Source organism: Cervus canadensis, chromosome 12 (assembly GCF_019320065.1).
Source record: "Cervus canadensis isolate Bull #8, Minnesota chromosome 12, ASM1932006v1, whole genome shotgun sequence".
In the NCBI taxonomy this organism is placed as follows: domain Eukaryota; kingdom Metazoa; phylum Chordata; class Mammalia; order Artiodactyla; family Cervidae; genus Cervus; species Cervus canadensis.
The window spans coordinates 18,939,232-18,957,338 of NC_057397.1; the positions used below are offsets into that span (position 1 = coordinate 18,939,232).

At 50.6% G+C, this 18,107-nt stretch overlaps 1 long non-coding RNA gene across 3 annotated transcripts; it reads left to right on the forward strand.

Annotated features, from left to right (window-relative positions):
* The first annotated feature begins 81 nt into the window (after nt 1-81).
* LOC122450993 lies at nt 82-17,594 on the forward strand. Of its 3 annotated transcripts, none has more exons than XR_006272284.1 (6): nt 82-792; nt 3,244-4,659; nt 5,361-6,355; nt 9,344-15,509; nt 15,958-16,252; nt 16,591-17,594. It is a non-coding gene; the product is annotated as an uncharacterized LOC122450993 (long non-coding RNA). The 3 variants fall into 3 exon arrangements; XR_006272285.1 differs by having other exon boundaries at nt 3,244-3,573; nt 4,573-6,355; XR_006272283.1 differs by having other exon boundaries at nt 3,244-6,355.
* Nucleotides 17,595-18,107: the final 513 nt, after the last annotated feature.

Here is an 18,107-nt window from a genome sequence, read left to right on the forward strand (position 1 = left end):
TGGAAAATACCCTGATGCAGAGAAAGACTGAAGGCAGGAGGAGAAGCGGGTAATGAAAGGTGAGAGATGGTTGGATGTCATTACTGAGTCAATGGACATGAATTTGAGCAAATGATGCGAGATGGTGAAGGACAGGGAGGTCTGGTGAGCTGCAGTCCCTGGGGTTACAAAGAGTCGGACACGACTGAGCTACTGAACAACAAAGTAAATTTTGTATCAGTTATGTGTAGAGTTGGTAATATTTTAGATAAATGGGGTAAAAACATTTTAAACTGATTTCACCTATTTTTTCTTAGTCTCTTAGTGTGGCTACTGGAAAGCTTAGGTCACACCATGGCTTATATTGTGACTCATATGAGAATGTGCTAGAAAGAGCTGCCTCCATCAGGCCAGAAATCTCAGCTGCCTCCTCTGCCCACACTCCCATTCTATGTCCCCTCTGCTTGAAACAAACTCCCATCCTTTATTGTCTGCTTTTTTGGACTTAAATTGCTCCCCTTTCAAGATTGAGTTAAGAACCCCTGTTTGAGTTTCCAGAGACTGTGAGCTCCCCTTCATCACAGCACACAATGTGTCTTTCCTCCTGTGAGAACAAGAATGGGTGTTATTTTACTTAGGTTTATCCCTAATGCCTGCTGTATGTCCCTGACAGGCAGGCGATACGTGATGCTGAACCGAGCCGCAGAGCAAAGCCCGTCTTATGTGGGAAGCGGGCAGACTGATATCACTTGGAGGGTCGTAAAAGTTGAACACTGATGTAACAGACGTCTGCAATCATATTATCTCTAACGTGTAAGTAAGTCCGCACTGACTCATGAGAAATCGGTATGAATTGATGAGCCAGTGAAGAGACTAAGGTGCAGATGTTGTTTATTCAACAAGTAAGCCAGGCAGTCGTGTTTGTCCAGAGTCCACACTGTACATGGGTACTTCCCGACTTTGACACCCTTCTACTTAGAGCTTCAGTTGATTGTGAGGGCGGATTATTCCTGCAGATAATGTTAATTCCATTTTTATGTAAAGCTTGGTTGCCATTAGGTAGTAGTCATGTAATAAAATTTGGAATTCTTGATAAGGTAAAGGTACAAAGGTATGAAAAATATTTAAAAATACAAGCTGGTGTCTTCCAGCTGAAAGCCCCGGCCTGCAAGGTCTGCTCAAGGCTGGCCTCCTGTCCTCTGGTCTTGGGGGTGAGTCTGTGCTTCTCCCAAACCCGACCTCCCTGCCCGACCTTCAGATGCGCTGAGCTTTCTTTCAGGTGGGGAGGCTGCCTTCCCCCGCCTCCTCCTCTTGGAGGCACCCCAACCTCAGACCTTCCCAGCACCACAGGCCACCCCCCCTCCCCTCATGATGTTCAGTTCAGGGCCCGAGTGTGGCCCGAGGTGGCGCCGCAGACTTTGAGGGTCAGCCTGGGGGCTCCGCAGCGTGGTCCTGGCTGTTTCTGCTGGTTTGAGTGGGTTTCTGTCTCCTTTAAACACAGAGACAGGGCAGCAGGCAGACAGCAGGGCAGTCAAGCCTCAGGCTTGCAAACTCGGGCAGTCTCCTCACCTCTGAAACTCGGTTTCCCCATCTGTAAACGGGGGGTAACCCAGCACTGCCTCGCAGGGCCTCCATAGGGGGGTCCTCAGGCCCGTGGGTGGAAGAGCACAGCCCTGCCGGCTGCAGAGCGACGGAGTGCGGATGCCCCGACCCCTTCCTGAAACCCCGGGAGCCGCTCAGTTTGAGAAACAGCAGCCTCCTTCCCAGAGTTGCTGAACGGCCTCTTTGTCTTAAGTCCGCCGTCTTGATAAAGTTAGGCAGGAATTCAGATCTTCAAGGGTTTCATGTCTTTATCTTTGGAGTGGCTGGGGACCTTCTGGAGTGTGTGCCTGGCGTTGCTCCCTGAAGGCTCTGCGGAGCCTGTCCTCTGCTTATCTCCCTGGGAAACGTCAGCTCGGTTTCTCTGGGCTCTGGGATCCCTCACCATCCACCAGGCGTGGGGCAAAACGTTCAGCCCTGCAGGCTCTGTTCTTAATCCTAGAGGCCCAGAGCGCCAGCCCAGAGGGGCCGTGGCAGCACCATGCAGCCCTGGGCCATCCCTGGGTCTGGACCTGAGTAAGGTGGCAGCATCGTCCAGTGACCTCCTCATCCCCCGGCCCTGAGGTGGGCCCCTGGCAGGCACACTGGATGCAGCTCCTGGCTACAGGGCCAGCCTGCTACCCACATGAGACTTTAGGAACATTTCCTGATAGGCAGAAAGAAGATGGGGGTGGGGGAGGGGAAGGATAGATGCTGCTCTCAGAATGAGCAGAAGGCAACATCGGTCACTTCCCCCAGGTGTGCAGTGTTGCATTTTCTAAAGCATCTCTCACTTTGCAGACGGGAGTGCATCTTCCTCCCCTTTGGGAATGTATGCAGAGAGCCCCGGGGAAGCCAGGAAGCCGGGCAGGAGCCTCCTGGGGTGGCGCAGTCGTGTGTATTTCTGTGTAGGACACAGTTACCTTACTAGCCACCAGGCTCCTCTGTCCATAGCATTCTCCAGGCAAGAATACTGGAGTGGGTTGCCATGCCCTCCTCCAGGGTATCTTCCCGACCCAGGGACTGACCTGTGTCTCTTGTGTCTCCTGAACTGGCAGGTGGGTTCTTATAGCACCACCTGAGAAGCCCCTGCCTTACCATACACTTCATGCTAGAGTTAACTCACCTTATCGGCTTCTGTTTTCAGCTTTTTTTGTAAAAAATGCAACTGTTGGGACAGAAAATATATTTGCTCAAGCTCTGAATTCATTCAAACTTCATAATAAAAGTCTAGAACTAAAGTGAGATTCTTCAGACGGGTCAGTAGAGAGTAAGGGCATGCTCCTGACATCTGGGCCCCTGGTTTCTGAGACAGAAAGCAGCTTGGGGGAGAATGGACGAGAGCTCTTCTACCTGATTCAGGTGAGCGACCTTCAGTGTGAGAAATCTGAGGAACAAGCCTTGATTTTAGTGAGTGATCAGAAGGTGGCTGTGGCTGGGGGCTGAGGGTTGCCCAGAGGAACCCCACAGAGAGCAGGCTGCTGCTACACTTTAATACTGGGTTCCTCCTGGGTTTTCTTTTCTTTGTTTTTTCCAACAGATTGCTTCTGCATCCTCACTTCACTCCTGGTCATGATCATAATGTTTGCAAAATACAATTTTCACCTTATAGAACACTTCCACATGTTGTTCGCTTAATTCTTATGGGGGCTCTATAATGTAAGTAGTTTTAATCTTATTTTACAGATGAAAAGCAGGATTCAAAGAGAAACATGGGTTAGGAGCCCAGGACACAGAGCCGCAGACACCTTCTGAGTTGGTGATTCAGCAGTTCTTCCAGCCCCCACCCGCGCCCAGACCCACAGGCAGTGATGAGAGCCTCTGACCATCAGGCCGGTGCCCTCTGTCCGGGCCCCAAGCTTGGGGAGGGCAGCTCTGAGCCTCCAGCTCTTAAAACAGTGACTGGCCCACTGCTTATCCTGACAGGGGTGAATAGGAGGGGAAGGTGATCAGCGGTCCTAGAAGTGAGCCCAGGCCAAGTGACCGACAGGCCCAAGACAGGGAGGAGGAAAGCGGGTGAGAGGCTGCACTGCATGGTTGGGGTATGAGGCAGCCGGGGTGGAGTGTGGGGGATCTTGGGGCAGGTAGGAAGGGGTGGGGGAGGGACAAGCGGGCACCTCTTTCTCGGGGAGGTGGGAAGAGCAAGGTGGGCAGGCGCCAGTCATCCTAGGTGTCCTTTCCCCAATCCCCTGCCCCCTGACCCACCCTGAATTCCCACACAAACCCCAACAGCTTTGATGACAACCTGTCATCCTCAGGACCACACCTGGGCTGTGGTGTGTGTGTGTGCGCACAGGCGTGTGTATGTATGTGTAGACGTGTGGGTACATGAAGGTGTGTACACAGGGGGCGATGACGTAGGACCAAGGGAACGTCGCAAAGCCGGTGAGTCTGCACATCTGTTCTGACTCTTGCGCTGTCCTCCGGCTCTGGGAAGGTGATCACTGGTTGCAGGTGCCCTCTGCCCGGGCGGGACCATGGGCCCCTGAGCCTCGGGCTCAGTTGGTTCCCCGCCTCTCCTGCTCTGACCCGCTGGGCAGCTTGTGCAGGAACCCGGGCCCCGCCGGGTGAGCGCTCCCCAAACTTTCCCTCGGGAGGCTGGCGTGTCCGCCACATGTGTGATCCCGAGAGCAGGGACCTCTCCTCTGTAAACAGCCGACATGTGGTGCACATTTACAGAGAATCCGCACAAAGACTTGGAAGGCAAGGCTTTGGTTTTGCATTTGAATTGCTTTTCTGATGTTGTAGGCATGTGGCTCTCGAATCTGCTGTTATATTTAGAAGGTGATGTCATGTTTGCAGGACCCTCTGCCACAGCGCGACTGTCAGGAGGCGCGTTCTCGGGGGAGGTGGTGGGTTCTCCGGACGGGGTTGGGGACAGAGGGACCCATGAGCCTTGGTCCTGAGGAAGCAGCACAGCAGGTCCTCTCCTGTCCTGACAGGATGCTGATATCACATTGACTCTAAGCTCATGTCCCTCTGTGTTCAGCTTCCTCTCTTTCTTGATGGTTTCAGGGGGTCAAAGCATACCCCAAATTCTTCAGAAATGCCAGGACGAGAAGCTGTGGGGCCCACTGCCCGCTTCATGGCAGGCTGGTCACGGTAAGACTGGGCAAGGAGTGCAGTTCCAGGGCTCTTTCAGCCTTCAGGATTCATGAAAAGTTTGAAGTCACACAAAAAGGATGCTTAAGGTGTAATCCTATCTTACGCTGACAATTGTTCAAGCTGGGAGGCGCTTCCCAGAAACAATGGCACAGCCTCGGAGCCAAGAGGAGCCTAGAGCTGTTCCTCTGCGTTTGAGTTACTCCTCACATTTGCTCCAGCGGAGGTGGTAGTTCGGGCAGTGGTGGGGGCGGGGAGTCCAAGAACAGACCTGGGGACGCAGGGGGTGCTGCGCTGTTGTGCTCCTATGCAGAGTCGAGGATGCCATGTAGACTGCTAAGGCAGGGAGGAGAGCTGCTCTGTGTCCTCGGGGTAGAGGGTGTGGGGGAGTCTGCAATTTGTGTGGACGGATGGAGCTGGGAGACTGGGGGGCGGGCTGGCCGGAGTGGGAGGCCCGGGGCTGCAGGTGGTGGGGCGTTATCTGCTTCCTGAGTCAAGGTCAGCAGGTGGCCGCTTCCCGGTTGATACTGGAACCCAAATATTTCTTTTAAAGGGAAACTTTCAAAGACAAGCGGGTTTACTCCGTGCCCTCTGACGGCCAGTCCCCGCGTGCTATTTGCGGCCAACTTAATCACACAGCCTCACGACCTGCAGCACAATTGTTTGATTTGTTTTGACTCAAATTTCCCCTCTCTCAACAGTCTGAGTTTTGTCAAAGGAAAGGAGCCGGATGGAGTCCAAGCCCTGGGATTCGGGGTTTGCAGTGGGAGGAGATGTGGGGTCTGTGTGCATGTGTGTGCATGCATGTGTATGCGTGTGTGCACACGCGCCTGCTCACTCCCCACCTTTCAAACAGCTCTGGAAACTGGATCCAAAAATGTTTACTCTGATCATCTTGAGGGGGATGGGGGGGACAGGATAATGAAGGACCAGGTGTCTACACTGGCTGTAGCAGGCTGCCTGGAGCAGGGGAACTGAGGCGTTGAGGGGAGTGGGCCCACGCTCTCTGGGGTCCTTTCCTCCTGCCGTCAGCTCTCCAAGTCCTGCCATCACCTGCTGACCTCTAGGCGGGTCAGACCCTGATAGGGACACAACTGTGGCCCATCTAGTGCCCTGAACACTGGATTCGGCCACGGACACAGGAGAGCTGAGTGTCATGGAGACCCTGCGGACGCACTCGCTGCTGGGGAGAAGGTTGAGCCCAGACCAGCCTTGGAGCGCGCTGGTGGCTCAGCCAAGCTCAGGCGTGCAGGCTTCGCAGAAAGGTGTATGAAGGAGCGGACACCTGGGATAGTCATGAAGGGCTCTGTTTTTTAGTGTCTCAAGTTATCAGCACAATTTTATTATCTGGACTGTTTGCACATTCCAAAATGTGTTTGAGGGAACAAGACAACTTCCAAACAGCCGAGGTTTGGTGCCAAATTACTAAAAGGGAAAAATGATTGGGAATTTTAGAAGAGCTGTCATAAAGCAGTCCTGTAACAACTGGTTTTATAAACCAACTTTGCTCAGAAAGAAATAAGTATGCAGGGATCCCAACAATAAATTCATTGTTTTGAAATAATGTATGATTTTTCGTACCTACTTCTAAAACATATCCAAAGGCAGGAAACAAGGTCTTCCAGAGAGAAGAGAGGGTGAGGAAGCTTTTCACAGCATCCATGGCCAAGTAGACCCCCTAAAATCAAAGCATAAAGTGAGTAATAAAATTGCTAATATTTGCATTCTGCTTAAGAGTTAAAAATCTTTAATATGCAGACAGACTTGGATCCAGAAACCAAAATTAAATCACGGATCAACTTCTCTTCCTTTGTGTAGCAGGTTTTGGTGATGGCAATTTTTTGACTATGAAAATAGCATATACTACTGAAAGGTTAAGGAAAGATGCATCAAAAATAAGTGCAAATTCCATTTATGATTTTGAGAAAAATGCACATTATTTACACTGGGGAGTTTTGATTGTGGTCATGCATATAAGAGTATTTCATGAGTGCTGTGCCAAAGTGTGAACAAGTATGTGTGTGTCTAGTCACAGAATAGGAGACGTGCTTTCTCCACCACATCCTGGCACAGAGTCGCCCGGGTCACTGGATCCCACCCACAGTAGGGGGTAAGAAGCCAGCAGGTCAGGACTCTGCTTTGTGGCCCCACCCCTCTCCCAGCTGCTCCTTGTCCCACTGTCCTTGTGACGTGGGGCCTTGTCCTCGGTGCTTGTGAAGATGCAGTGTGGATGGCACGAGAGGCTCAGATCAAGCCCTGGATGCTGCTGGCCATGGTGACAGAGTCAGGGGGCCACACTCAGTCTACCGCATTGCATGGGCATCGTTTGTTCTTCCTTCTCTAAACCCCTCTCTGTTTCTGATGTTTTTTTGCTGAAACAAACACACTCAAAGCTCTATTTTTTTTTTTACTTACCCAGAATGGATTCTTGGATGTGAAGCTGTTACATCAAAATATATGGTGCTTGAAACGGTTCTGTGGTTTTTTTATATATATAATCTTTATTCATTTATTTGGCTGGGTCTTTGATGCTGTGGGGGCTTTTCTCTACTTGCAGTGAGTGGGGACTACCGTCTAGTTGTGGGCTTCTCATTGCAGTGGCTTCTCTTGTTGTGGAGCATGGGCTCTAGGGTATGTGGGCTTCAGTAGGTGTGGTTCCTGGGCTCTAGAGCACAGGCTCAGTAGTTGTGGTTCATGGGCCTCGTTGCCCAGCAGCGTGTGGGATCTTCCTGGAGCAGGAGTAGAACCTGTGGAGTAGAACCTGTGTCTCCTTCACTGTCAGGCAGATTCTTTACCATGGAGCCACCAGGAAAGCCCACAGCTCTGTGTATTTATGAACTGATGATTTTCTAGGAAGCTTGTCCATTTGTGAGGACTGTCTTGTCGCTCTACCTGATGACCGGGGCACCTTGCAATCCCATTCAGTTTAGTGAGTCTTGGTGCAGTGTGCAGGGAGAATCAGGAGCGTCTCCCCGCTTTGTCTGGAGGAGCACGTGCTCGCTCTGCCTGGACTGGAGAGAAGCCACTGGTGGCTGGGTGAGGCTGCTGGGCCCGGGTGCAGTGCAGATCTGAGCATCTTTTGCCCATCACCTTGGCTGCCCCGAGGAACACCCCCTTTACTGAACTGTGTGCTTGTGGGAACTAAACATCTCATATAAAACTGGAGTCTCTTTTATCACTTTAAAGATACTGAATTTTGAATCCCTAGCATCCTGTCTGTGATCTGTAAACACTGTTTCCTGACAGGAGACCAAAACTTCCTGGGGGTTTGGCTGATTCCAGGTCTGGGGCAGGAATGGCCCATCTCATCACCAATAAAGTCAAGGACAGAAAGCACCCCAGAACTGTGTCTGGGGCCCAGGCCCAGCCTGAAGATGGTGGCTTGTGGGCAGCTTGGGATAGTAAATGTGACGGATCGGAGCAGGTCGGATATGGCCCCCACCTCTTCCCGACACCTGGGCTGTGACAGAAAGTCCTACCTGCTGGCTTGGTGGCTGAACTTCTTCTCTGGCCTCTCTTGCCACCCCTGGCTCCAAATTAGCCCAAGAGTTCTGAGGATGGGGATGCATGACGACCCCACACAGGTACTCAACAAACATCAGCTGAAGGATAATTATGCACAGAGACAGAATAAGCCAGGATGCACTGAGGTGCTGGCATTGCAAGGGTCAAGGGGCTCTCAGTCTTCCTTCAGCTCAGGGCACCTCTGAAGACCTGCACATGTCCTTCCCCGCAGAAACTTCTCATGTTTTCACACAGACACAAAGCTCCCTCCACAACCACAGAATGGGCAGGACTCCTGTGATCCATCTCCAGCATGGACCCACCAACCACTTCTGTTAAACAAGAATCAGCGTGTGGGGAGCTTTCCTACCTAATCAGGCTGACATGTAGACAAACTATTGAAAAAGAAAGAACATTTGGGACTGAATCATTTGTTGTATTATTAGAAAGCATTTCATAAACCTGTTGCACTTTCTTTACCTTATCACATTTGGTGAACAGTTTAAAACTTGGAGTCTATTTAAGTAACCAAAAAACCCGTTGATCTAGTGTCATTATTATTATTACTTTTTGCAATAAGATTTACTGTAGTTAAGGCTGAAGTTAAATTTCAAATGCTAGTCCAGAATGTTTGAGTAGTTCCGTTTCAGAGAGACATTTTAAAGCTACAAAGTGATCTTGTCTCAAGTACATTTGTAGGGTATTTTTCAACACACACTTAGAAACAGAGTGCCCTGTGACTCCCTAAGCAAGTTGGACTCACTCCATTTACATGCACCCTGTTCCTCCTCTTTCCCCACATCTTGTTCAATTGTTCCTTTCTCTTTTGCATCCTATGGGCTGAATTGCTTGAGTTGTGTCTGACTCTTCGCAACCCCATGGACTGTAGCCTGCCAGGCTCCTCTGTCCTTGGGATTCTCCAGGCAAGAATACTGGAGTGGGTAGCCATTTGCTTTTCCAGGGCATCTTCCCAACCCAGCGATGGAACCTGGATCTCCTGCCTGACAGGCAGATTCTTCACCACTTGCACCACCATAGAAGCTCCTTTGCATTCTACAGGTTGTTGCTTAATTTTGATCTTGAGGTTTCAGCTGTGTCTGACAGCTGAGTCTTTTCGTGCAAAATTGAAAGTGTGTCTCGTTGCCAGGTTTGTGCTTACAGAACTTTATCTGCATTCTAGCTGCTGCTGACGGCCGTGGAAGTGACATCAGAGAGAAGGGCTGACTCACATCCTCGAGACTCCAGCAGGAGATTACATGGAGCCAGTGACCCCGGGGTGTCTGTGCAACACCCAACAGCTGGGCCCTCGGGTTTGCATTTCGTTCACATCAAAGGCACCGCCAAACCCAAATGAGGTTCTCTGGGAGCATGGCTGTCCTTTGATAATGGGCTTGTGGGGCGTGTCCTTGGCTGTTACAAGGGTCGCGTGGGGTTTCAGTGCTTTTCTATGTGAGGAAAACCATATTAGAACATTATACAAAGTGATTTCAAGTTGCATTAGAAGATTGTAACTTTTCTGGTTAAAGCTAACAAATGCTTTGGGAGGCCCTGAGCCCAGGATTTGGTGGGGGGCTTGCTGCTTCCATGAACTTTCACCACTTAACAGTGACCATGACCTTCTCCTTTGCACGCGGTGTCTAGGTCACTTGTGTTGGCTTCTCTGTCACAGTGTCCCCCACACACTGTCCTGGGAGATACACAGTGTGTTGAAGGAAAAAACTTAGATGTGGACATTATCAGCATAGTGACTTCCCATTGCTCTTTTGTTTGGGGGCACAGGGGTCCAACCGTAGAGACCCACCTGGTTCGGAGGCTGTTCTGTGTTGGGGGAAGGGTGGAAGCCTTAGTGTGGGGCACATTTAAATGACTTTCTTGCTCCTTGCCTGACCGTGGGTCAGGTTCTGGGAAGACGGGACAGGCCTACTGTCCTGGGCTGGTTGCCCATCAGACGAGAGGAGCCCCTGGCTTCTTCACCAGACCCTGTCCCCTGCTGACAGAAGGATGGTTTTTCTAAGAACAAGAAGACAGGAGAGTGTCCCCCTGTGCTGTGAATGAGGGACGTTCCCGTGTCACAAACAGGACACATGGAGCACATGGGTTGCCTGCCCAGCTCCTGGTGACCCCCGGCCTCACACTTACTTAGATTTCTCCAGAGTGAAACGTTTAGCTGAAAATGTGAAAATGATGATGGAGTTATTTGGGATCGAGAGGAATGTGAAGTTCTGAGAAAAGGAGGCAGTGACATACAGCAGGCGGGAGGTTGGGGGTCGTGCTGTGGGGACGTCTTGCCTGTCCAGTCCCCGGGCCCCTGGGGTTCAGACCAGGCAGGTGGGGGGCTGAGCGCTGCTGGGGCCTCATCGCTGTGCCCCTGAGTCCATGGTCATGTCTATAACACGGCGTGCAGGGCCACACGTGGTCCTGGTGTGTTTCTTCTCCTTAAATGAAGGTTGTGGATACACAGAAGATGCACTTCCAGACGCCCTCCCTGGGTTTCCGCTGAGACCCAGACCAGGCTCCATCTCAGGATGTGGAAGTGACTGCCCAGGCTGGGCTCACAGTCAGCGTCCATCTCAACTATCTCTGACCTTTGACCTCTAACCTTTTGACAGAGGAGGGAGTTTTCTGAGTGTCAGGACTGTCAGGGCCAGGGGTTATGCCCGCCCCTACTCTGCTCTCAGAGGCAAACTTTGAACGTGATTAATGATGGCAGAAATTAGAGAGGTGCAGAGTACAGTCGGCGGGCTGAGCCATCTGTCTATGAGGGCTGTTTTCTGGCTCTTTCTCTCATGCAACACCTTCATGCCAGGCCCAATAGCATGTGTTTAATGGCTGGACAGGACGGCCGGCGGCTCTGGGGGCCTCAGCCGGCATCCACGAGCTCGGGTTGGGTTGGGCGCTCCCTGGATGGCTGGTTTTGCTCCAGGACAGACAGAGCTGCTGAGATGTGTTCAGATTCAGTTTGTGTAGAAATGAGGGGGATTTTATGTGCAGTGTTCTTGGCTATCTTGGGGGGCTGGGCAGTGTCAGGGAAGAGGAGCTCGGCCTGCAGGCCAGATGGGTGGTCCTGCCTTGGAGCCCACCTCCCCAAGTGTGGATGGTGCAGCCCATCACGTGGCACTTCTGCCCTTGGCCCCGCGATGCTGTGGGAAAGGACCAACCTTCTCTCCATTATTCTAATTTTTTCTTTCATGTTCAACGATTATATTAGCTTTCACTTTGACATTGCCAAAAGAGCCTTTCTGTATTCCTTCAAGAAAGATGTGTTACAGAGTGAAGTAAACTGACTTCTCACCATGTCACCTTTGTCTTGAGGGTAGGGGGTGGTCTGAGGGGTTTTTTAGTTACTTATTTGCTTGGGCAACTTTCGATCTTTCCTCTTCCCCCATGTCTGCCCCAGTGAAGACTGACAAACTACAGGGAAAAGATATGTAACACTTCTAACATTAAATTCTGAGTCTTTTTCCTTCCACTAAAGAATCTTAGGATTGTTATTCTTCGTGGGTTGATGGCTAAATAGTTCTATAAAATTATAGCCTTTGCTTCCTGTTTTGCAGGGTTATCTGAAATCAACTCCTCGGATATAGACCAGCTGCAAAACATGGGCTTGCATTAGCTGATTCAGGGCCCAGGGACAGGACTGGTCTGGTCGGGTGGCCCAGCTCCTGCGTGAACACAGTTGCTGGACTGTGGGTCCCACTGTGACCTGCCCAGGGCTGCATCTCTGGCTCTGAGGTGGTAGCTGACTCTCTCACCTGGACGGAGATGTCCCTCCTCCTTCCTTGACCATCCAAGTCTTGGCTTCTGACCCCTGGCCCATTTATGGATGAAAAATCTCAGGCCAAGAGGCTGGGCATAAGCTGACCCCATGTTAGGGGGGCTGCCAGGCCATGGCTGCTCCTGCCTCAGCCCGCCTGCCCCAACCCTCCAGATGTGACCCCCTGTGACTTGAGTCAGGAGGAGGCACTGGTTCCTTGGACGCCTGCCCGGAGGAGGAGGCATTTCCTTTCCTCTGTCTCCTTGTAACCTGCAGGCTGCCCTGCCACCTCCTAGATCCCAGCTCCGGGGGATTTGGTGGCCAGGCAGGAAGACTCAGGAAATCCTTGTCACTCCTCATCTCTATTATGTGGTCCATCTCCTTGGAAACACACTTGTGTTGGACCAGATAAGCTGTCAGCCTCCGAGGGGCCTTTCACTGATGTGCATGGCCTCTCCCCTGTTTATTTAAGCCTGGCCTGATGGTCAGATTCTGTCAGACCCCATGGTTCACAGGTTGTCTGCAGCCCTTAGTCACCCCCACCCCCTCAGGTGCATCCTTGAAGGGAAATAATTAAGGAAACACTCAGGGATGTGCAGGTTGGCTGACCTCACAGCCAGGAGGGAGGGAGGCAGTGCCATCCAGGCTGGAGTTGTAGGGAGGTGGTGGGGGGCGCCCCTCAGCCTCCTGGGGCCTGCTTTCTTCTGCAGATGGAGGAGGGCAACCACCATCTGGGAGAGAAGCAGGCCGTCTTCTGTGTTTACACAGAGAAGGGAGGCCCATGCGATGAGCACGGGTGTTAGGAGAGAGAAAGGTGCTTATAAACATCACAGCAGCGTCTCTGTGGTCCGGCAGTTTTTCCATTATAAACTCATTGTCGGGGGTTTAAAACCTGCTGTGAAGACTCCAGGGTAGAGCTCGCCGTCGGGGTGTACTGGGAGCAAAGTTTTCTCCACCGGGTCCTTACAACTGCATGTCTGCTCTGTCCGATACTGTCTGTATCCTTGTGGAGCTGGGAGGCCAGGGGACCCAGCAGAACCCCAGGGCAGGGCCGAGGCTCTGGTCCCCAGGGAAGGGGAGTCCAGTCAGCAGTCCTGTAGTGGGTGTGCAGCGTGGTCTGCATATAACACTTTCTCAGCTGGTGTAAGTGAAGCCTGGGATCCAGAGAGTAAGCCCAGACACCACTGGACAGGGAAGCAGGTAGGAAAGTGCACTTGGCATTAAGGCTGGTGTCTGAGAGCAGATGTGCCCTCAGCCCCGCGACTTCATGCCTGTCACCAGCAAGGCTGCCATCCCAAGAGACTATGGTCACTGAGGAAAGCTCAGTGGTTTTGCTTTGATCCAGAAAGTGAACAGTCAAAACAAAAGTGATCAGCAAATTCAGCCCAGGGTTACAGGAAGATAATCAAAATATAGGCAGAGAGTTTTCAGAATTAATCTGCAAACAATCTTAGGCTAACAAAGCCACTTTGGATGGAAATGCTTTCCTCTCATTTAATAATAGCAGCAAGTGGGCAGTTTCATGGATGGGCTGTCTTTGATGGGTCTCAGCCTAAATCGAGGACAAAGTTGATGGTTAGCAAAGCTTCCGCCCATTGCCAGGGCCAGCTCTCTCTCTCGGGGTGGGCCTGCAGTTGGCCTGCCAGGACTCCCAGGGCTGTGAGGTGTGACCCACCTTCCCCTGTGATGTCAGCTCCTCTGGTCCCAATGACTTCTGCTCTTTTGTCACTAAATCCTTCCCAATTCTGTCACATTCCTGACCGGCTACCTGTGATGCCTGTCCCTGGAGTAACAGCCTGTCACCAGAGATATCCAAGTAGTTAAAGGAGAAGAAAGATGCTTCAGACAATAGACCAGGAAGCTTAACTGAGCCTGAGAAGTGCATAAGAGGCCTCAGGGCTAAGGACATTTAAAGTGAGAAAGAAAGACCACAATGAACTGAAGGCTGTGCCCCCGGACGGATGCTCTGGTCTCCGTTCACTCATCCAGCTGCCGTTGTGCGTGGTCAGGGGCGAATCCCAAGATTAACGAATTGCCTTCAGTCCTCAGACATGGGTTGTGTTGGTCTGCAGCTAGTGTCACCTCAGAGTCACTGTCATTTCTACACTGGTCAATCTTATCAAAGGAAAGACGGCTGGCAGTCACCACTGATTCAATGTTGTCAGGAGCAGGGCTTGACTGATGTATAGGAGGCTGACTGAGCTTCTTAAGGAAGGAGATCACTGGGAAAACTGGCCCTTCAGTCTCAGCTGAGGCCAGAGCCTCAGAAAGTAAGCAACCCAAGGCGAGTGTCCTCTCCATGGCCCTGGCCCAAGTGTGGATCCTGGGGATCAAGGACTGGAGCCTGTTTTAATGCACAGTTACCTTCCTCCTGGAGCCATGGGTGGGGGCCCGTAAACCAAGGGAGGTTGGAAATGTCAGCAGTGAAATTCACAGTTCCCTTCCCAGCCAGGGCATGATGTTCAGGTGGATCAGAATACTTTAAAAGAAAATCAAGTGCTCTGAAACACCCTCCTTATCTCATCTGGCACAAGGCTTTCTGGAGCAGTGAGACATGTCACTCACAGTGAGTGACAAGAGGCTGGGCACTTGAGCAGTGGAGTGTCGGCTTAGTTTTGTTTAGAAGATAAGTAGACACATAAGGGGAGCCTGGGGGCTGGCCGGACCCTCCCTTCGATGGCACCTCCTGCAGGGGGGCTTCCTCTTTGCCCTATCTGTGTTTTGCGGCCCCTCATCATCCCATAGGGACCACGGGCAGTAAGACCCATATATATGTGTCTGTGCATAGTTGCTCAGTCGTGCCTGACTCTGCGACCCCATGGACTATAGGCTCCTTTGTCCACGGGGATTCTCCAGGCGAGAATACTAGAATGGGTTGCCATGCCCTCCTCCAGGAGATCTCTCCAACCCAGAGATCAAACCCAGGTCTCCTGCATTGCAAGCAGATTTTTTTAATCAGCTGAGCTACCTGGGAATCTAGCGAGACCTGTAAACACACATTAACTATTACTTTCAAGTGAAACAACAAGCCAATAAACAAGGAGATGCCTGCCCTCCCGGGCTGCATGCGGGCCGGGCACTTTACAGTCTGCACTGCTTCCTCCCATGGTGTCGGGGGCCTGGGACTGGAAGAGCCCCAAGAGTTTGAAGACCCTTCACTGACTTGGAGCCATGGATGGAAACACAGCATCACTGTACTTCCTTCATAATTAACACTCGGTGGAGAAGCTTGTTGCTTGTTCTGAATGAATTCTCTTCAGGAGGCACTCTTGAAATCTTTTACTTCATTTTGAAGCCTCACAGACTTATGTTGGCTCCTTGTAGCTGTTAATTCTTTTCTCCCAAATTAAACAGGACACGCAAGTTACGCAGCACAGCACCCAAGAATACACAGAGTCCTCCTGTGAGCGGAGGTCGACACAGCTTTCAAACAAGCCTGCACTGACTTCCCCTCTTACTGACGTTGCTGATTAAGCTCCTTCACTTCTCTTGGTTTCTTTCTCTGTTCAACTTTGATCCTGGAGTGCCAGGGCCTCAGACTGTCCACAGGGGGAGGATCCACTCAGGACGGTTTTTAGTACTTTTTTTCGTGGTAAGTCACCAAGTTGGGCATGGAGGGCTAGTTTTATCAGGGTGTAAATTTTTAGTAGTTGTACATCTGTGCACAGTCAGGAGTAATCCCTTCTCTCCAAGTAGGGTGATGGGGGTGGGGTGGGGAGAACCCGCTGACTTTGGGCTTGGGTAAGATTCCACACTTTTCACATAAGAGTTGGGAGGGTGAGGAGGGGATGGGTGGGACATCCCGCTGCTGACGGAGGGGACTTGTGGGTGTCACAAAAGAACAGTCTTCTTACTCGAGGGTCACAGGAGATGATAAGAATTCTGTCATTGGAAGGCAAAACCATTGTTGCAGTAGTAACAATGGAAAAGTACACTTTTCTTACAGAAGTCATAAAATCTGGAAAACTGCCAGGTACCTGTTAGCTGGGGAGGAAAGCTAACCTCGGGGCTCACTTCCTGCCCTCGTGCGTTTCCTGCAGAAAGAGAGACGCTTCCCACCGCGCGGCCCCTGGGCTGCTGGGCAGCCGCGCTCGTCATCAAGACCGGCACAGGAACTGGGATGAGGCTCTGTTTGTTGATTTCTCTTCATCAGCGATGGCCAGTGGCCAGAAGGCGGCCCTGGCGACGCACAGCAACACAGGACACGGTCTGTGTAAACACCTCCTGCCTGGCCCTGCTCAGACGTCAGCCCTGACTAGGGTATGTCAGAGACGCTCTGATGAACAAGCTGGGCAGTCTGAGACGCTCCGAGTCTGCCCCAGGGGTGTCACAAAAGTAAGTTCTTGTTTCCGTCACATTTAATAAATGGATAACAAAATTTAAAAGGGAACACCTACCTTAAAATATACAGAAGTCAGGGACTTCCCTGGCAATCCAGTGGTTAAGACTTTACCTTTCAATGAGGAGGTTGAGGGTTCGATCCCTGGTTTGGGAGTTAAGATCTCACATGACTTGTGGCCAAAGAACCAGAACATAAACTACAGAAGCAAACTGTAACAAATTCATTGAAGATTTAAAAAATGATCCACCACCACAACAATAAACCTTTAAAAAATATACAGAAATCATCCACAATTTCAACATCCCTTAACATTTTCCTTTTTTTTTTAAAGAAACTTTAATGTCAGATATGAAGTTTTGAAGACAAGAAGGTAATGAAATAGCTCGATGTTGGAGAAAAATTGCATAGACGTCCTATGGTCACGGATGTGGAAGGCCCAGGATAGGGGAGCCGCTAGCCTGGGCCCTGTTATGTCCTGCTCCTCCCCGGTGTCCTGAGTTGGCCAGGCGGCCGTCCTCCAAGCTCAGGTGTTGCTAGACTTCCCCAGGCGTAAGGGCCGTGATGGAGAGGGAATGAACACGGAGTCCTCGGGGGATGGAGAGCCACCCACACCCAAGGTGGACTAAGGCTGACTGAGGCCACACAGCCAGCCCTCAGCATCTGTCGCCGAGGATGCACAGACCGCCTCCGACTAAAGGAATGGGGACAAGATCGAGCCGCTGGCACATGGGTCTGAGGAGTGACTTACAAAGAGTGTAACATGCATGGAGAAAAACTCGCACATCTCTATTGAGGCTCAATTAATAATGCTCTACACAACTGCCTTTCTTGTTGAGTCATGTGAAGAAATGGCTATTTTTCTTTGCTGATTAGGGATCTGAAATTAAATGAGCCAATAGTTTTCAGGGGCAGGCGTATTATCTTGTGCTTCCTCCACTTCATCCTACCGGAAAGCCAGAACCCTCGAACAGATGTTGCTCAGATTTTCCCAATATGTGAATAAGTGACCCCTGGAGAAAGAGAAAATCCTAGCATGGGAAGTTTTCAGGGAAAATGCTTTGTTTTTCAGAAAATTGTACATAAAGAAAAATGAGATAAATGGGATTTAGGGAGAAAATACTTAGGGGACTTTAACTGTTTCTTCCCAGCAGCAAGGTGATAGTAAGGATTTATCCTTTTGCAGCTTTTCCTTTTGTGATTTTTGTCATCAGAAGCTACTCTGTGTTCATTTGTTTTTGGCTTCTCACTCTGCTTTATTTTATACTAAAAGACTTAAAAGATCTCTTCCTTTTCACCATATTCCTGTTTCCATGACTACATAAGATTTCTTAAAAACACACACACACACACACACAGAGTATTTCTAGAAGTTGTACAGTGTTTTCAATAACACATCTAGGAAGAAACTGGGCTTCCCTGGTGACTCAGATGGTAAAGAATCTGCCTTTAGTGCAGGAGACCCAGGTTTGATCCCTGGGTCATGAAGATCCCCTGGAGAAGGGAATGGCAACCCACTCCAGTTTTCTTGCCTGGGAAATCCCATGGACAGAGGAGTCTGGCGGGCTATAGTTCACGGGGTCACAAAGAATCAGACACAACTGAGCGACTAACACTTTCACTTCAGGAAGAAATTATTATTTTGGAAGATGATTTGAAGCTTAACCTACCTTAATATTTGCTGTTAGACTTTTAAATGTATTAATTCATTAAAAGCCTTAGATTTTATTTTCTCCATCCTATATATAATTTTACACTGTAGTCAAAATCTTATCCTCCATAACCTGCCAATGCACTTGGTCAGCATCTCACCTGTGAAGAGATGCCAGCTTGTAAAAACCTGGGAAGGAA